Source organism: Salmo salar, chromosome 05 (genome assembly GCF_965601325.2).
Source record: "Salmo salar chromosome 05, fSalSal1, whole genome shotgun sequence".
NCBI classification, from domain to species: domain Eukaryota; kingdom Metazoa; phylum Chordata; class Actinopteri; order Salmoniformes; family Salmonidae; genus Salmo; species Salmo salar.
In genome coordinates this window covers 86,800,859-86,818,036 of record NC_138295.1, presented here as the reverse complement: position 1 = coordinate 86,818,036, position 17,178 = coordinate 86,800,859, and the positions used below count along the sequence as shown (strand labels likewise).

General features: G+C 39.5%; 1 protein-coding gene across 2 annotated transcripts in view; it reads right to left on the bottom strand.

The window, feature by feature from the left end:
- LOC106591933 (oxysterol-binding protein-related protein 3) overlaps positions 1-10,953 on the bottom strand; it is a 149,325-nt gene extending 138,372 nt beyond the window's left edge. For both annotated transcript variants that reach the window (XM_082975837.1, XM_082975838.1), the window contains exon 1: positions 10,700-10,953. The gene's annotated coding sequence lies outside the window, so the exon portion shown is untranslated. The remainder of the gene's footprint in view (positions 1-10,699) is intronic.
- Positions 10,954-17,178: the final 6,225 nt, after the last annotated feature.

The following is a 17,178-nucleotide window of genomic DNA, read 5'->3' as shown; positions in this document are numbered from 1 at the left end:
TAAACCATGTAAACCATATAAACCATATAAACCATGTAAACCATGTAAACCATGTAAACAACATAAACCATATAAACCATATAAACCATGTACACCATGTAAACCATATAAACCATATAAACCATGTAAACCATGTAAACCATGTAAACAACATAAACCATATAAACCATATAAACCATATAAACCATATAAACCATATAAACCATATAAACCATGTAAACCATATAAACCATGTAAACCATATAAACCATGTAAACCATGTAAACCATGTAAACCATGTAAACCATGTAAACCATATAAACCATGTAAACCATGTAAACCATGTAAACCATATAAACCATATAAACCATATAAACCATGTAAACCATGTTTTCCATGTAAACCATATAAACCATATAAACCATGTAAACCATGTAAACCATATAAACCATATAAACCATGTAAACCATGTAAACCATGTAAACAACATAAACCATATAAACCATATAAACCATGTACACCATGTAAACCATATAAACCATATAAACCATGTAAACCATGTAAACCATGTAAACAACATAAACCATATAAACCATATAAACCATATAAACCATATAAACCATATAAACCATGTAAACCATATAAACCATGTAAACCATGTAAACCATGTAAACCATGTAAACCATGTAAACCATATAAACCATGTAAACCATGTAAACCATGTAAACCATATAAACTATATAAACCATATAAACCATGTAAACCATGTAAACCATGTAAACCATATAAACCATGTAAACCATATAAACCATGTAAACAACATAAACCATATAAACCATGTAAACCATGTAAACCATGTAAACCATATAAACCATGTAAACCATATAAACCATATAAACCATGTAAACCATGTAAACCATATAAACCATATAAACCATATAAACCATGTAAACAACATAAACCATATAAACCTTGTAAACCATGTAAACCATGTAAACCATATAAACCATATAAACCATGTAAACCATATAAACCATATAAACCATGTAAACAACATAAACCATATAAACCATATAAACCATGTACACCATGTAAACCATGTAAACCATGTAAACAACATAAACCATATAAACCATGTAAACCATGTAAACCATATAAACCATATAAACCATATAAACCATGTAAACCATGTAAACCATGTACACCATGTAAACCATATAAACCATATAAACCATGTAAACCATATAAACCATATAAACCATGTAAACCATGTAAACCATGTAAACCATGTAAACCATATAAACCATATAAACCATATACACCATGTAAACCATGTAAACCATATAAACCATGTAAACCATATAAACCATATAAACCATGTAAACAACATAAACCATATAAACCATGTAAACCATGTAAACCATGTAAACCATATAAACCATGTAAACCATGTAAACCATGTAAACCATATAAACCATGTAAACCATGTAAACCATTTAAACCATGTAAACCATATAAACCATATAGTAGAGGAGAGCAACCATATAGTAGAGGAGAGTAAACCATATAAACCATGTAAACCATGTAAACCATATAAACCATGTAAACCATATAAACCATATAAACCATGTAAACCATGTAAACCATATAAACCATGTAAACCATGTAAACCATGTAAACCATATAAACCATATAAACCATGTAAACCATGTAAACCATATAAACCATGTAAACCATGTAAACCATGTAAACCATGTAAACCATATAAACCATGTAAACCATGTAAACCATATAAACCATATAAACCATATAAACCATGTAAACAACATAAACCATATAAACCTTGTAAACCATGTAAACCATGTAAACCATATAAACCATGTAAACCATATAAACCATGTAAACCATGTAAACCATATAAACCATGTAAACCATGTAAACCATGTAAACCATATAAACCATGTAAACCATATAAACCATGTAAACCATGTAAACCATGTAAACCATATAAACCATATAAACCTTGTAAACAAGGTAAACCATATAAACCATGTAAACCATGTAAACCATGTAAACCATGTAAACCATATAAACCATGTAAACAACATAAACCATGTAAACCATATAAACCATATAAACCATGTAAACCATGTAAACCATATAAACCATATAAACCATGTAAACCATTTAAACCATGTAAACAACATAAACCATGTAAACCATATAAACCATATAAACCATGTAAACCATGTAAACCATATAAACCATGTAAACCATATAAACCATGTAAACCATATAAACCATATAAACCATATAAACCATGTAAACCATTTAAACCATGTAAACAACATAAACCATGTAAACCATATAAACCATATAAACCATATAAACCATGTAAACCATATAAACCATATAAACCATATAAACCATGTAAACCATATAAACCATGTAAACCATATAAACCATGTAAACCATATAAACCATGTAAACCATATAAACCATGTAAACCATATACACCATGTAAACCATGTAAACCATGTAAACCATGTAAACAACATAAACCATATAAACCATGTAAACCATGTAAACCATGTAAACCATATAAACCATGTAAACCATGTAAACCTTGTAAACCATATAAACCATGTAAACAACATAAACCATATAAACCATGTAAACCATGTAAACCATATAAACCATATAAACCATGTAAACCATGTAAACCATATAAACCATGTAAACCATATAAACCATGTAAACCATGTAAACCATGTAAACCATATAAACCATGTAAACCATGTAAACCATGTAAACCATATAAACCATGTAAACCATGTGTTTGGTGTATTTGATACCATTCCACCCATTCCTGCTCCAGCCATTTCCACGAGCCTGTCCTCCCCAATTAAACCAACCTCCTGTGCTCATTAATCACATTGGTGTAGACCTAAATCTCCATTCATTAATCACATTGGTGTAGACCTAAATCTCCACTAATTAATCACATTGGTGCAGATCTAAATCTCCATTCATTAATCACATTGGTGTAGACCTAAATCTCCACTCATTAATCACATTGGTGTAGACCTAAATCTCCACTCATTAATCACATTGGTGTAGACCTAAATCTCCATTCATTAATCACATTGGTGTAGATCTAAATCTCCATTCATTAATCACATTGGTGTAGACCTAAATCTCCAGTCATGAATCACATTGGTGTAGACCTAAATCTCCACTCATTAATCACATTGGTGTAGACCTAAATCTCCACTCATTAATCACATTGGTGTAGACCTAAATCTCCACTCATTAATCACATTGGTGTAGACCTAAATCTCCATTCATTAATCACAATGGTGTAGACCTAAATCTCCATTCATTAATCACATTGGTGTAGACCTAAATCTCCATTCATTAATCACATTGGTGTAGACCTAAATCTCCACTCATTAATCACATTTGTGTAGACCTAAATCTCCATTCATTAATCACATTGGTGTAGACCTAAATCTCCAGTCATGAATCACATTGGTGTAGACCTAAATCTCCACTCATTAATCACATTGGTGTAGACCTAAATCTCCACTCATTAATCACATTGGTGTAGACCTAAATCTCCACTCATTAATCACATTGGTGTAGACCTAAATCTCCACTCATTAATCACATTGGTGTAGACCTAAATCTCCACTCATTAATCACATTGGTGTAGACCTAAATCTCCACTCATTAATCACATTGGTGTAGACCTAAATCTCCACTCATTAATCACATTGGTGTAGACCTAAATCTCCACTCATTAATCACATTGGTGTAGACCTAAATCTCCACTCATTAATCACATTGATGTAGACCTAAATCTCCATTCATTAATCACATTGGTGTAGACCTAAATCTCCAGTCATGAATCACATTGGTGTAGACCTAAATCTCCACTCATTAATCACATTGGTGTAGACCTAAATCTCCACTCATTAATCACATTGGTGTAGACCTAAATCTCCACTCATTAATCACATTGGTGTAGACCTAAATCTCCACTCATTAATCACATTGGTGTAGACCTAAATCTCCACTCATTAATCACATTGGTGTAGACCTAAATCTCCACTCATTAATCACATTGATGTAGACCTAAATCTCCACTCATTAATCACATTGGTGTAGACCTAAATCTCCGCTCATTAATCACATTGGTGTAGACCTAAATCTCCATTCATTAATCACATTGGTGTAGACCTAAATCTCCACTCATTAATCACATTGGTGTAGACCTAAATCTCCATTCATTAATCACAATGGTGTAGACCTAAATCTCCATTCATTAATCACATTGGTGTAGACCTAAATCTCCACTCATTAATCACATTGATGTAGACCTAAATCTCCATTCATTAATCACATTGGTGTAGACCTAAATCTCCATTCATTAATCACATTGGTGTAGACCTAAATCTCCACTCATTAATCACGAAATGTATTTAGTCACGATAACACGTGTGAAATCAGAACTTGAACAGATCAGAGTAGCAGTGGTAAGTTACACCCACGCATCCCTCCCTAGTGAGACTGTTATCCACCACCTGAAACCACACTCACCTGTACCCAAATGCCACCCTGTTCCTTATATAGGGAACTACTTGTGATGAAGGCCCATAGGGCTCTGGTCAATAGTAGTGCACTCTGTAGGGAATAGGGTGTTATTTGGGACATGATCTACATTTCCGACCACCATGTATTATGCATGTACCCACCCTCGTAGGAGGCAACACCTGCCACTGTGTATTATGGGTATTACTGTCAACAGCTGCTCTGCTCATCCACCTGCCTGCGCATCGTCCACCTGCATTCACAAATATCCTTTCTGTCTACATTTACATTTTAGTCATTTAGCAGACACTCTTATCCAGAGCGACTTACAGTAGTGAATGCATACATTTCATTTCATTCATTTAAAAAAAATATATAATCCACCGTACTGGTCCCCCGTGGGAATCAAACCCACAACCCTGGCGTTGCAAACACCATGCTCTACCAACTGAGCCACAGGGAGTTGAGATTTGTCTCTTCAGATACGCAGCACGGAGCCCAGAGTCCTGCTGAGCTTGGTACAAACAGTTGTTTTATTGACCCATTTCTAAACCAGTCTACACCCCTGTGGCTACAAAGCTCTTTTGAGAGGGGGAACTGGAGTTAACCTGGAGTTATAGCTCTAATAGTCATTGGCTATAGCTACTAAATATAGGTCTGAAGAGACTCCTATAATACATATATTACCCACACGACCACATTGCCATGGCTGACACCTCATTCACACATCAGTGTCCATGGTAACTAGGCTAACTATGACTGTACCATTGTCTGATTCATCTCTGAGGCTGATATCCTGAGGTATGGCAGAGGCCACCTCCCAAATGGCATCCTATTTCCTACATAGTGCACTACTTTCAGTCAGGGCCTATGGTCAAAAGTAGTGCACTATGTAGGGAATAGTGTGCCATTCGAGCCTCAGGCTGGGTTGCAGGAAACGTCTGTTGAACAGAGGGCAATGCAGCACGATGCAGACCTCCAGTACAGTGAGCAGGTGACCTGTAAAACTGCAGTAGTTATTCAGAATCCAGTGGTTCATGCTGCTGTGAGGCTGCTGCTGCAGGCAGGGAACGGAACTGAGGGGTTAAGACAGAGCCGGTGTCTCAAATGCACCCTATTCTCTGTACAGTTTAAAACAAACATTTCACCTTTATTTAGCTTGGCAAGTCAGTTAATAACAAATTCCTATTTACAATGACGGTCTACCAGGAAACAGTGGGTTAACTTCCTTCTTCACACATCATGTCCATATAATATGGCATTATGCTGCCATTATTATATATTATACAGTACATGGACAAAAGTATGTGGACACTTGCTCATCGAACATCTCATTCCAAAATCATGGGCATTAATATGGAGTTTGTCCCCCCCCCTTTGCTGCTATACCAGCCTCCACTGCAGCGGGGACTTGCATTCAATTCAGCCACAAGAGCATTAGTGAGGTCGGGCACTGTGAGGTTCGCAGTCGGGGTTCCAATTCATCCCAAAGATGTTCGATGGGTTGAGGTCAGGGCTCTGTGCAGGCAAGTCAAGTTCTTCCACACAAATCTCAACAAACCATTTCTGTATGGACCTTGCTTTGTGCATGGGGGCATTGTCATGCTGAAACAGGAAAGGGCCTTCCCTAAAGTGTTGCCACAAAGTTGGAAGCCGAGAATTGTCTAGAATGTCATTGTATGCTGTAGCGTTAAGATTTCCCTTCATTGGAACTAAGGAGCCTAGCCCAAACCATGAAAAACAGCCCCAGACCATTATTCCTCCTTAACCAAACTTTAGTCGGTACTATGCATTCAGGCAAGTAATGTTCTGCTGGCATCCGCCAAACCCAGATTTGTCCTGTCTGACTGCCAGATGGTGAAGCGTGATTCATCGCTCCAGAGGATACGTTTCCACTGCTCCAGAGTCCAATGGTGGCGACCTTTACACCACTCCAGGGGACGCTTGGCATTGCGCATGGTGATCTTAGGCTTGTGTGCGGCTGCTCGGCCATGGAAACCCATTTCATGAAGCTCCCGATGAACAGTTCTTGTGCTGACGTTGCTTCCAGAGGCAGTTTGGAACTCGGTAGTGAGTGTTGCAACCGAGGACAGACTATTTTTACGCACTACGCACTTCAGCACTCAGCGGTCTTGTTCTGTGAGCTTGTGTGGCCTACCACTTCACGGCTGAGATGTTGTTGCTCCTAGACGTTTCCACTTCACAATAACAGCACTTACAGTTGACCGGAGCAGCTCTAGCAGGGCAGACATTTGATGAACTGACTTGTTGGAAAGGTGGCATCCTATGACAGTGCCACGTTTTAAAGTCACTGAGCTCTTCAGTAAGGCCATTCTACTGGCAATGTTTGTCTATGGAGATTGCATGGCTGTGTGCTCGATGTTATTCACCTGTCAGCAACGGGTGTGGCTGAAATAGCCAAATCCACTAATTAGAAGGGGTGTCCACATACTTTTGTATATATATATATATATATATATATATATATATATATATATATATATATATATATATATATATATATATAGTGTTTAATAATCACAACCTATGGCCTCCATGTCAGCTCAACAGTAATGGAAGATTCTAGCATGTAAAGGACAATGGTGAACTAAAGCTGTTTAGACAGAATATCACAGTGAAGGTGACCTCCTGGACTGAGCTACGTTCTCCAATCCCCACTTTTTATATCCAGGATATTGATCACATCCTGTTAAGTCTAGGGCTGCATCTCAAATGGCACCCTATATAGTGTGGGCCCTGGTCAAAGATAATCCACTACATAGTGTGGGCCCTGGTCAAAGATAATCACCTATATAGTGTGGGCCCTGGTCAAAGATAATCACCTATATAGTGTGGGCCCTGGTCAAAGATAATCACCTATATAGTGGCGGCCCTGGTCAAAGATAATCACCTATATAGTGGGGGCCCTGGTCAAAGATAATCCACTACATAGTGTGGGCCCTGGTCAAAGATAATCACCTATATAGTGTGGGCCCTGGTCAAAGATAATCCACTACATAGTGTGGGCCCTGGTCAAAGATAATCACCTATATAGGGTGGGCCCTGGTCAAAGATAATCACCTATATAGTGTGGGCCCTGGTCAAAGATAATCACCTATATAGTGGCGGCCCTGGTCAAAGATAATCACCTATATAGTGGGGGCCCCGGTCAAAGATAATCCACTACATAGTGTGGGCCCTGGTCAAAGATAATCCACTAAATAGTGTGGGCCCTGGTCAAAGATAATCCACTACATAGTGTGTGCCCTGGTCAAAGATAATCCACTACATAGTGTGTGCCCTGGTCAAAGATAATCCACTACATAGTGTGGGCCCTGGTCAAAGATAATCCACTACATAGTGTGGGCCCTGGTCAAAGATAATCCACTACATAGTGTGTGCCCTGGTCAAAGATAATCACCTATATATTTTGGGCCCTGGTAAAAGATACTACACTATATAGTTTGGGCCCTGGTCAAAGATAATCTACTACATAGGGAATAAGGGGCCATTTTGGACACACCCTAGGTTTCCTTAGGGTCTTTTTTGGTATTTGGTATTTTATTCGGATCCCATTAGCTGTTGCAAAAGCAGCAGCTACTCTTCCTGGGGTCCACACAAAACATGAAATAATAATACAGAACATTAATAGACAAGAACAGCTTAAGGACAGAACTACATACAGTAAAACATTGTAAAAAGGCACACGTGGCATACATATCAGTAGATACACACAAACTATCTAGGTCAAATAGGGGAGAGGCGTTGTGCCGTGAGCTGTTGCTTTATCTGTTTTTTTAACCAGATTTGCTGTTTATTTGAGCAATATGAGATGGAACAGAGTTAGAGTGCACACTACACAGAAATGCAGTCAAAATGCCTCTGGGCTAAAGGCTGAGGGAATGGAAAGAGCATGGACGTTAGGTCAGGAGCAAAGCAGGCACTGAAAGCACACCTACCTCACAGGTCAGGCAAACCCTGGGCTAAACTCAATGACAGACATTCTTTCCAAACATACTGAATGTATAGCCCCATATATTCAACCAGTAACCCTTCTTTCCACAATAAACAACTACCAACACACAGCACCTGAGAAAAGATGAGACTGAAGAGAACAGTGTTGGAGACACATGAGAAAGGCTACACTGTTGATGAGACTGAAGAGAACAGTGTTGGAGACACATGAGAAAGGCTACACTGTTGATGAGACTGAAGAGAACAGTGTTGGAGACACATGAGAAAGGCTACCCTGTTGATGAGACTGAAGAGAACAGTGTTGGAGACACATGAGAAAGGCTACCCTGTTGATGAGACTGAAGAGAACAGTGTTGGAGACACATGAGAAAGGCTACCCTGTTGATGAGACTGAAGAGAACAGTGTTGGAGACACATGAGAAAGGCTACCCTGTTGATGAGACTGAAGAGAACAGTGTTGGAGACACATGAGAAAGGCTACACTGTTGATGAGACTGAAGAGAACAGTGTTGGAGACACATGAGAAAGGCTACACTGTTGATGAGACTGAAGAGAACAGTGTTGGAGACACATGAGAAAGGCTACACTGTTGATGAGACTGAAGAGAACAGTGTTGGAGACACATGAGAAAGGCTACACTGTTGATGAGACTGAAGAGAACAGTGTTGGAGACACATGAGAAAGGCTACCCTGTTGATGAGACTGAAGAGAACAGTGTTGGAGACACATGAGAAAGGCTACACTGTTGATGAGACTGAAGAGAACAGTGTTGGAGACACATGAGAAAGGCTACACTGTTGATGAGACTGAAGAGAACAGTGTTGGAGACACATGAGAAAGGCTACCCTGTTGATGAGACTGAAGAGAACAGTGTTGGAGACACATGAGAAAGGCTACCCTGTTGATGAGACTGAAGAGAACAGTGTTGGAGAGGCTTGCTGGTTAGAATACCTGACTGAGCAGATAGGTTCTGATAAATGCTTTAACCTCATTATGTGATGTGTAAATAACTGGAATGTAAATGGTGCCGTGGTCTCTGTGAGGAAAAGACACCATTTACAAGTGTAGAGTCTGATAGTGATACGCCATTCAGTTATACTCATGTGTTGTTCTTACAACCACAAGGTCAATAAGTATAATTTCATTCAACAACACTATTGTCTGAAGTGCTTATTGACTACTGGGCACACAGCCAGATAATCTGAAAATGGTTCATTCCCACAACACCTCCCTGTAATATCAAATCACATGCATTGGTCGCATACACATATTTAGCAGATGTTATTGTGGGTGTAGCGAAATGCTTGTGGCATATTATACACACACACACACACACACACACACACACACACACACACACACACACACACACACACACACACACACAGTAATAAATTATTCACACTATTAGTCTTTTGCTGCTTAGATTCTGTGATGACTGTAATAATGAAGTACACATGTAAGGAAGCTAGCATGGAAGATATGGATAATCCACTACATGATAAAGGAATGTTCCAAAGGAGAGGAGTTTCCATGGAAACAGTAAAGGATCCATGGGTATCTTGTTTCCTGATAAAAATCTGAAACTATTAAAAGAGCAACTAGTTGAACAGAGTTTGATGGGTTTTTGAGTTTTCATATAATCTTTGAGAGAAGTCTGTCCAATCACTGTATCATACATGATCTGAAATGATCATGAAGGTCTAAAGTTCTATTCCATTCCATTCCATTATTTTCTCATCTATTTTATTTCATTCCATTTCATTCCATTCCCTTGAGCAATAACAGTCTGGTGGTAGGTAGTTATACAGTATTCTTATAACAGCATAAGGTCAATTGAATAATGTATGTGCTGCACTTAGCTGGGACAGGACCTAACTGTACACGCAGTTCAGTAGTCTATTCACAGAAAGATAGGTTGGCTGCTGCAAGTGAAAGTGTGAAGCATTATGCACGGCTGGAGCATGGGAGTAGCACTTCAATTGGAAGGATTATGCGCAGCTAAAACGAATAGGCTTACTATAAAGTTGTAACAAATCAGTTAAAATACTGTCATATGCTTAAATACTGAATATCGGTCAGGCTACATCAGACTAATTAGCATAAAGTATTTAGGCCTAGTGACAATACAATAAAACAACATGGGACTCACCTTTGCAAAGTTTCTACTGAGGTTTTGATTCCGAAAGACGATAAACGAGAGTAAAATATTTGCGCTGAACTAATGTGTTATTAGGTGGCGAATAATAGAAGACTATAATTTATATTTTGCGTATAAATAAATGAAAAACAACGTTTTAAAATGACAACTTGAACGTACAGTACTAGCAGCTTTCTTCCCGTCTCCAGACTGACACCATCGTGAATTGAATGTTTCCGAAGTGCGTGCAGCCGCAGCCAGCCTCCTTCTCAGCTAAGCGGTTTATGAGGGGGCGGGGCGATGTGTAAATGACAAGTACAGTTTCAAATCAGAACACTGAGCCGTGGAGGACATCTCATGTTCAGATGCGGGATTGGGTACCGTTGACAGCATCTTTTCCGTGACGTAGATAGTCATCATGAGAGCGCACCCCCGAATTGTCCCAGGTATGCTTTCTGAGGATGGCTCAGGTTTCCCTTTATAGTGCGCTACTTTTGACCAGGACTCATAGTACCCCAGGATTCTAGTCAAAAGTAGTGCACTATATATAGGGAATAGGGTGCCATTTGAGGGAATATGGTGCCATTTGTCATTTGGGACGTAAACAAACAAAAAAAACATTCTAACATGCGCCCTTTGTCCTGATATTGTCCACATTCTGATTCTGCCCACATTTTCAGACAGGTGTAGATGATTAAAAGACCCATTGTGATCTGATTGTGATCAGATCTTCCTTAACCACCTCCAGAGGTAGTCCGGCACCCATTGTGTCTGGATATCAATCGAGTGTAAACAGATCTGGATGGTCAAACCGTTTAAATCATCATTATACTGGTCTCTAAAACCACTGACAGGTAGCACCATTGACTAATGGTATTCGTAACTGTCTAAAATGTATATGTATGTAAATGTATGTTTTTTTTTAAATAAATTATTTGCATACAGGGAGGCACCAACTAATCTGGTCACAATGTGGACACAGTGGACAGATAAGAGACACATTTTAATACAAAATGTAGAAGTAACAAACCTTGATCAGATTGGATCATATTGATCAGATCACGAAACTGACATTTAAAAAAAGGCTTGATACACAACTTCTGTAAGTAGGTAGGCTAAAATGTTTGTCTCGTTCATTGACCTCTATCATGCATTCAAAAACTTGCCCGTCTCTGGGATTGATAATGGACAGGTGATCATTCAGCGTGGGCTACTCTGCGGTAAAGGTGATCATTCAGCACGGCCTACTCTGAGGTAAAGGTGTTCATTCAGCGTGGGCTACTCTGAGGTAAAGGTGTTCATTCAGCATGGCCTACTCTGAGGTAAAGGTGATCATTCAGCATGGCCTACTCTGAGGTAAAGGTGTTCATTCAGCACGGCCTACTCTGAGGTAAAGGTGTTCATTCAGCACGGCCTACTCTGAGGTAAAGGTGTTCATTCAGCACGGCCTACTCTGCGGTAAAGGTGTTCATTCAGCACGGCCTACTCTGAGGTAAAGGTGTTCATTCAGCGTGGGCTACTCTGAGGTAAAGGTGATCATTCAGCGTGGCCTACTCTGCGGTAAAGGTGTTCATTCAGCACGGCCTACTCTGAGGTAAAGGTGTTCATTCAGCACGGCCTACTCTGAGGTAAAGGTGTTCATTCAGCACGGCCTACTCTGCGGTAAAGGTGTTCATTCAGCACGGCTTACTCTGAGGTAAAGGTGTTCATTCAGCGTGGGCTACTCTGAGGTAAAGGTGTTCATTCAGCATGGCCTACTCTGAGGTAAAGGTGTTCATTCAGCATGCCTACTCTGAGGTAAAGGTGTTCATTTAGCATGGCCTACTCTGCAGTAAAGGTGTTCATTCAGCACGGCCTACTCTGAGGTAAAGGTGTTCATTCAGCGTGGCCTACTCTGAGGTAAAGGTGTTCATTCAGCGTGGGCTACTCTGAGGTAAAGGTGTTCATTCAGCGTGGGCTACTCTGAGGTAAAGGCCACTTACTCACCATCTTAAACAGCTACACCAGACACGTTCTGTGACCAAAAGAGCGTCCTCTCATATGAGCGATTACAACCCCACCTCTCGAACTGCAGATGTGTTTGTTTTGTTGTTTTTGAAAGATATAAGTGTGTTCCTAAAGCCCTGGTTAAACAATCACTGCCCCTTCAATGGTGGGGAATGTGAACGAGGTGGAGAAACTTGAATCAATAATAGCTTTGGTTATGATGTAGGTTCCAAAAGACCTTCCCCTGGAGTTGTCACCATGACTACACATACAGGAGCATGATGCATGTTTGTGGCCACACCTGTCTCCTTGAGATTATACCTAGTCATTATTCATGCCAATTATTTCAAAGTATAACATGTAAACAATCATGAGCATTACTGGTAATGATACCTTGTTGCCATCGGCCACTGTTTCCCAGGTAATGAACTTGAGCCCTGGGTGGTGTGCTGGTTTATACTCTGAATGACTCCACTAACTTGTTTACTTTTTAGATGTTTTCATTTGAAAGTTTAACTGACAGATTTAGGATAGATCCATATCCCGTTCTGCACATGTGCATCTTTACCTCTACACAGTTTTATGGTCACCCTCCCTTCACATTTCTCACTGTCAATTGTGAATGAAAATTCTTCAAGTTGTACCGGTGAAACGTCCATGCGGTATCTGCATGCCAACCATTTGATCTCAATCAGTTTCATGGGAATATGCATTTGGATCTTCTTAGTGCTATATGTCTATAGTGTTGTTCTGAGTTAGGTCTATAGTGTTGTTCTGAGTTAGGTCTATAGTGTTGTTCTGAGTTAGGTCTACAGTGTTGTTCTGAGTTAGGCCTATAGTGTTGTTCTGAGTTAGGTCTACAGTGTTGTTCTGAGTTAGGTCTATAGTGTTGTTCTGAGTTAGGCCTATAGTGTTGTTCTGAGTTAGGTCTATAGTGTTGTTCTGAGTTAGGCATATAGTGTTGTTCTGAGTTAGGTCTATAGTGTTGTTCTGAGTTAGGCCTATAGTGTTGTTCTGAGTTAGGCCTATAGTGTTGTTCTGAGTTAGGTCTATAGTGTTGTTCTGAGTTAGGTCTATAGTGTTGTTCTGAGTTAGGTCTATAGTGTTGTTCTGAGTTAGGTCTATAGTGTTGTTCTGAGTTAGGCCTATAGTGATGTTCTGAGTTAGGTCTACAGTGTTGTTCTGAGTTAGGTCTATAGTGTTGTTCTGAGTTAGGCCTATAGTGTTGTTCTGAGTTAGGCCTATAGTGTTGTTTTGAGTTAGGTCTATGGTGTTGTTCTGAGTTAGGTCTATAGTGTTGTTCTGATTTAGGTCTTTAGTGTTGTTCTGAGTTAGGTCTATGGTGTTGTTCTGAGTTAGGTCTACAGTGTTGTTCTGAGTTAGGTCTATAGTGTTGTTCTGAGTTAGGTCTATAGTGTTGTTCTGAGTTAGGTCTATAGTGTTGTTCTGAGTTAGGCCTATAGTGTTGTTCTGAGTTAGGTCTATAGTGTTGTTCTGAGTTAGGCCTATAGTGTTGTTCTGAGTTAGGTCTATAGTGTTGTTCTGAGTTAGGTCTATAGTGTTGTTCTGAGTTAGGCCTATAGTGTTGTTCTGAGTTAGGTCTATAGTGTTGTTCTGAGTTAGGTCTATAGTGTTGTTCTGAGTTAGGCCTATAGTGTTGTTCTGAGTTAGGTCTATAGTGTTGTTCTGAGTTAGGTCTATAGTGTTGTTCTGAGTTAGGTCTATAGTGTTGTTCTGAGTTAGGTCTATAGTGTTGTTCTGAGTTAGGCCTATAGTGTTGTTCTGAGTTAGGCCTATAGTGTTGTTCTGAGTTAGGTCTATAGTGTTGTTCTGAGTTAGGTCTATAGTGTTGTTCTGAGTTAGGCCTATAGTGTTGTTCTGAGTTAGGTCTATAGTGTTGTTCTGAGTTAGGTCTATAGTGTTGTTCTGAGTTAGGCCTATAGTGTTGTTCTGAGTTAGGTCTATAGTGTTGTTCTGAGTTAGGTCTATAGTGTTGTTCTGAGTTAGGTCTATAGTGTTGTTCTGAGTTAGGTCTATAGTGTTGTTCTGAGTTAGGTCTATAGTGTTGTTCTGAGTTAGGTCTATAGTGTTGTTCTGAGTTAGGTCTATGGTGTTGTTCTGAGTTAGGTCTATAGTGTTGTTCTGAGTTAGGTCTATAGTGTTGTTCTGAGTTAGGTCTATGGTGTTGTTCTGAGTTAGGCCTATAGTGTTGTTCTGAGTTAGGTCTATAGTGTTGTTCTGAGTTAGGTCTATAGTGTTGTTCTGAGTTAGGTCTACAGTGTTGTTCTGAGTTAGGTCTATAGTGTTGTTCTGAGTTAGGTCTATAGTGTTGTTCTGAGTTAGGTCTATAGTGTTGTTCTGAGTTAGGTCTATAGTGTTGTTCTGAGTTAGGTCTATAGTGTTGTTCTGAGTTAGGTCTATAGTGTTGTTCTGAGTTAGGTCTATAGTGTTGTTCTGAGTTAGGTCTATAGTGTTGTTCTGAGTTAGGCTATAGTGTTGTTCTGAGTTAGGTCTATAGTGTTGTTCTGAGTTAGGTCTATAGTGTTGTTCTGAGTTAGGTCTATAGTGTTGTTCTGAGTTAGGCCTATAGTGTTGTTCTGAGTTAGGCCTATAGTGTTGTTCTGAGTTAGGTCTATAGTGTTGTTCTGAGTTAGGTCTATAGTGTTGTTCTGAGTTAGGCCTATAGTGTTGTTCTGAGTTAGGTCTATAGTGTTGTTCTGAGTTAGGTCTATAGTGTTGTTCTGAGTTAGGCCTATAGTGTTGTTCTGAGTTAGGTCTATAGTGTTGTTCTGAGTTAGGTCTATAGTGTTGTTCTGAGTTAGGTCTATAGTGTTGTTCTGAGTTAGGTCTATAGTGTTGTTCTGAGTTAGGTCTATAGTGTTGTTCTGAGTTAGGTCTATAGTGTTGTTCTGAGTTAGGTCTATGGTGTTGTTCTGAGTTAGGTCTATAGTGTTGTTCTGAGTTAGGTCTATAGTGTTGTTCTGAGTTAGGTCTATGGTGTTGTTCTGAGTTAGGCCTATAGTGTTGTTCTGAGTTAGGTCTATAGTGTTGTTCTGAGTTAGGTCTATAGTGTTGTTCTGAGTTAGGTCTACAGTGTTGTTCTGAGTTAGGTCTATAGTGTTGTTCTGAGTTAGGTCTACAGTGTTGTTCTGAGTTAGGTCTATAGTGTTGTTCTGAGTTAGGCCTATAGTGTTGTTCTGAGTTAGGCCTATAGTGTTGTTCTGAGTTAGGTCTATAGTGTTGTTCTGAGTTAGGTCTATAGTGTTGTTCTGAGTTAGGTCTATAGTGTTGTTCTGAGTTAGGCCTATAGTGTTGTTCTGAGTTAGGTCTATAGTGTTGTTCTGAGTTAGGCCTACGGTGTTGTTCTGAGTTAGGTCTATAGTGTTGTTCTGAGTTAGGTCTATAGTGTTGTTCTGAGTTAGGTCTATGGTGTTGTTCTGAGTTAGGTCTATAGTGTTGTTCTGAGTTAGGTCTATAGTGTTGTTCTGAGTTAGGTCTATAGTGTTGTTCTGAGTTAGGTCTATAGTGTTGTTCTGAGTTAGGTCTATAGTGTTGTTCTGAGTTAGGCCTATAGTAAAGCATTTTAGAGCTGATGGTGTTCAGCTGTAGCATAGCCTACCTGGTTTCTTTTTCTTTTCTTTTTTACAATCAAAGCACATATTTGACATGATGGCATGCTGTTGAGTTATGGCCACATGAGATAATTATGCAACAGGGTAGTGGGGTCAAAGGTCACTTGTCTGAGGTCAGCTGAGCATCCTTTGAGAGGCTTCCGGGAACTGGGAAATGGGAAATGCTGACCTACACCGCCATCTACTGGACAAACGGTATGATAACCAGTGATGTACCGGAGAAGATGTTGCTGTCATAGGTCGAAACTATGGTCATAAACCTACTAAAAACAATGTCTATATTTTCTATGTGAATGAAACTGATTTACACAGTGAATTGGCACTACACATCTAGTTAGATAAAACATTATCAAGAGCTTTTAAGTTATTTCACATGCAGTCTTATACAATTGTAATTCATAACTAGTTTATTGTCTGAACAACATCAGTACATGATCAGTGATCAGTATGACTCTCCAGATCCCTGCTGTACTCTGAGCTCATTTCTTAGAGAGTATGTAGCTGACTAAGATGGAATGACAGACTGCTGTAGAACGCTCAAGGACATTCCACTCCGGGATGACTCACTGGCATGGAACACAGAACAGTCTTTTGTGTCAAGCTGTAAAGCCAATCTGACTGGCAACACATGGTGTTGGAGGTGAAAAGGTATTTTTCTCTCTCAGATGCTGCTGCTCGACAGAAGGTCAATGCAGCACTTGCGGTGTGAAAATATGGATTCTGTATCTGGCTCTGTATCTGGCTCTGTATCTGGCTCTGTATCTGGATTCTGTATCTGGCTCTGTATCTGGATTCTGTATCTGGCTCTGTATCTGGCTCTGTATCTGGATTCTGTATCTGGCTCTGTATCTGGATTCTGTATCTGGCTCTGTA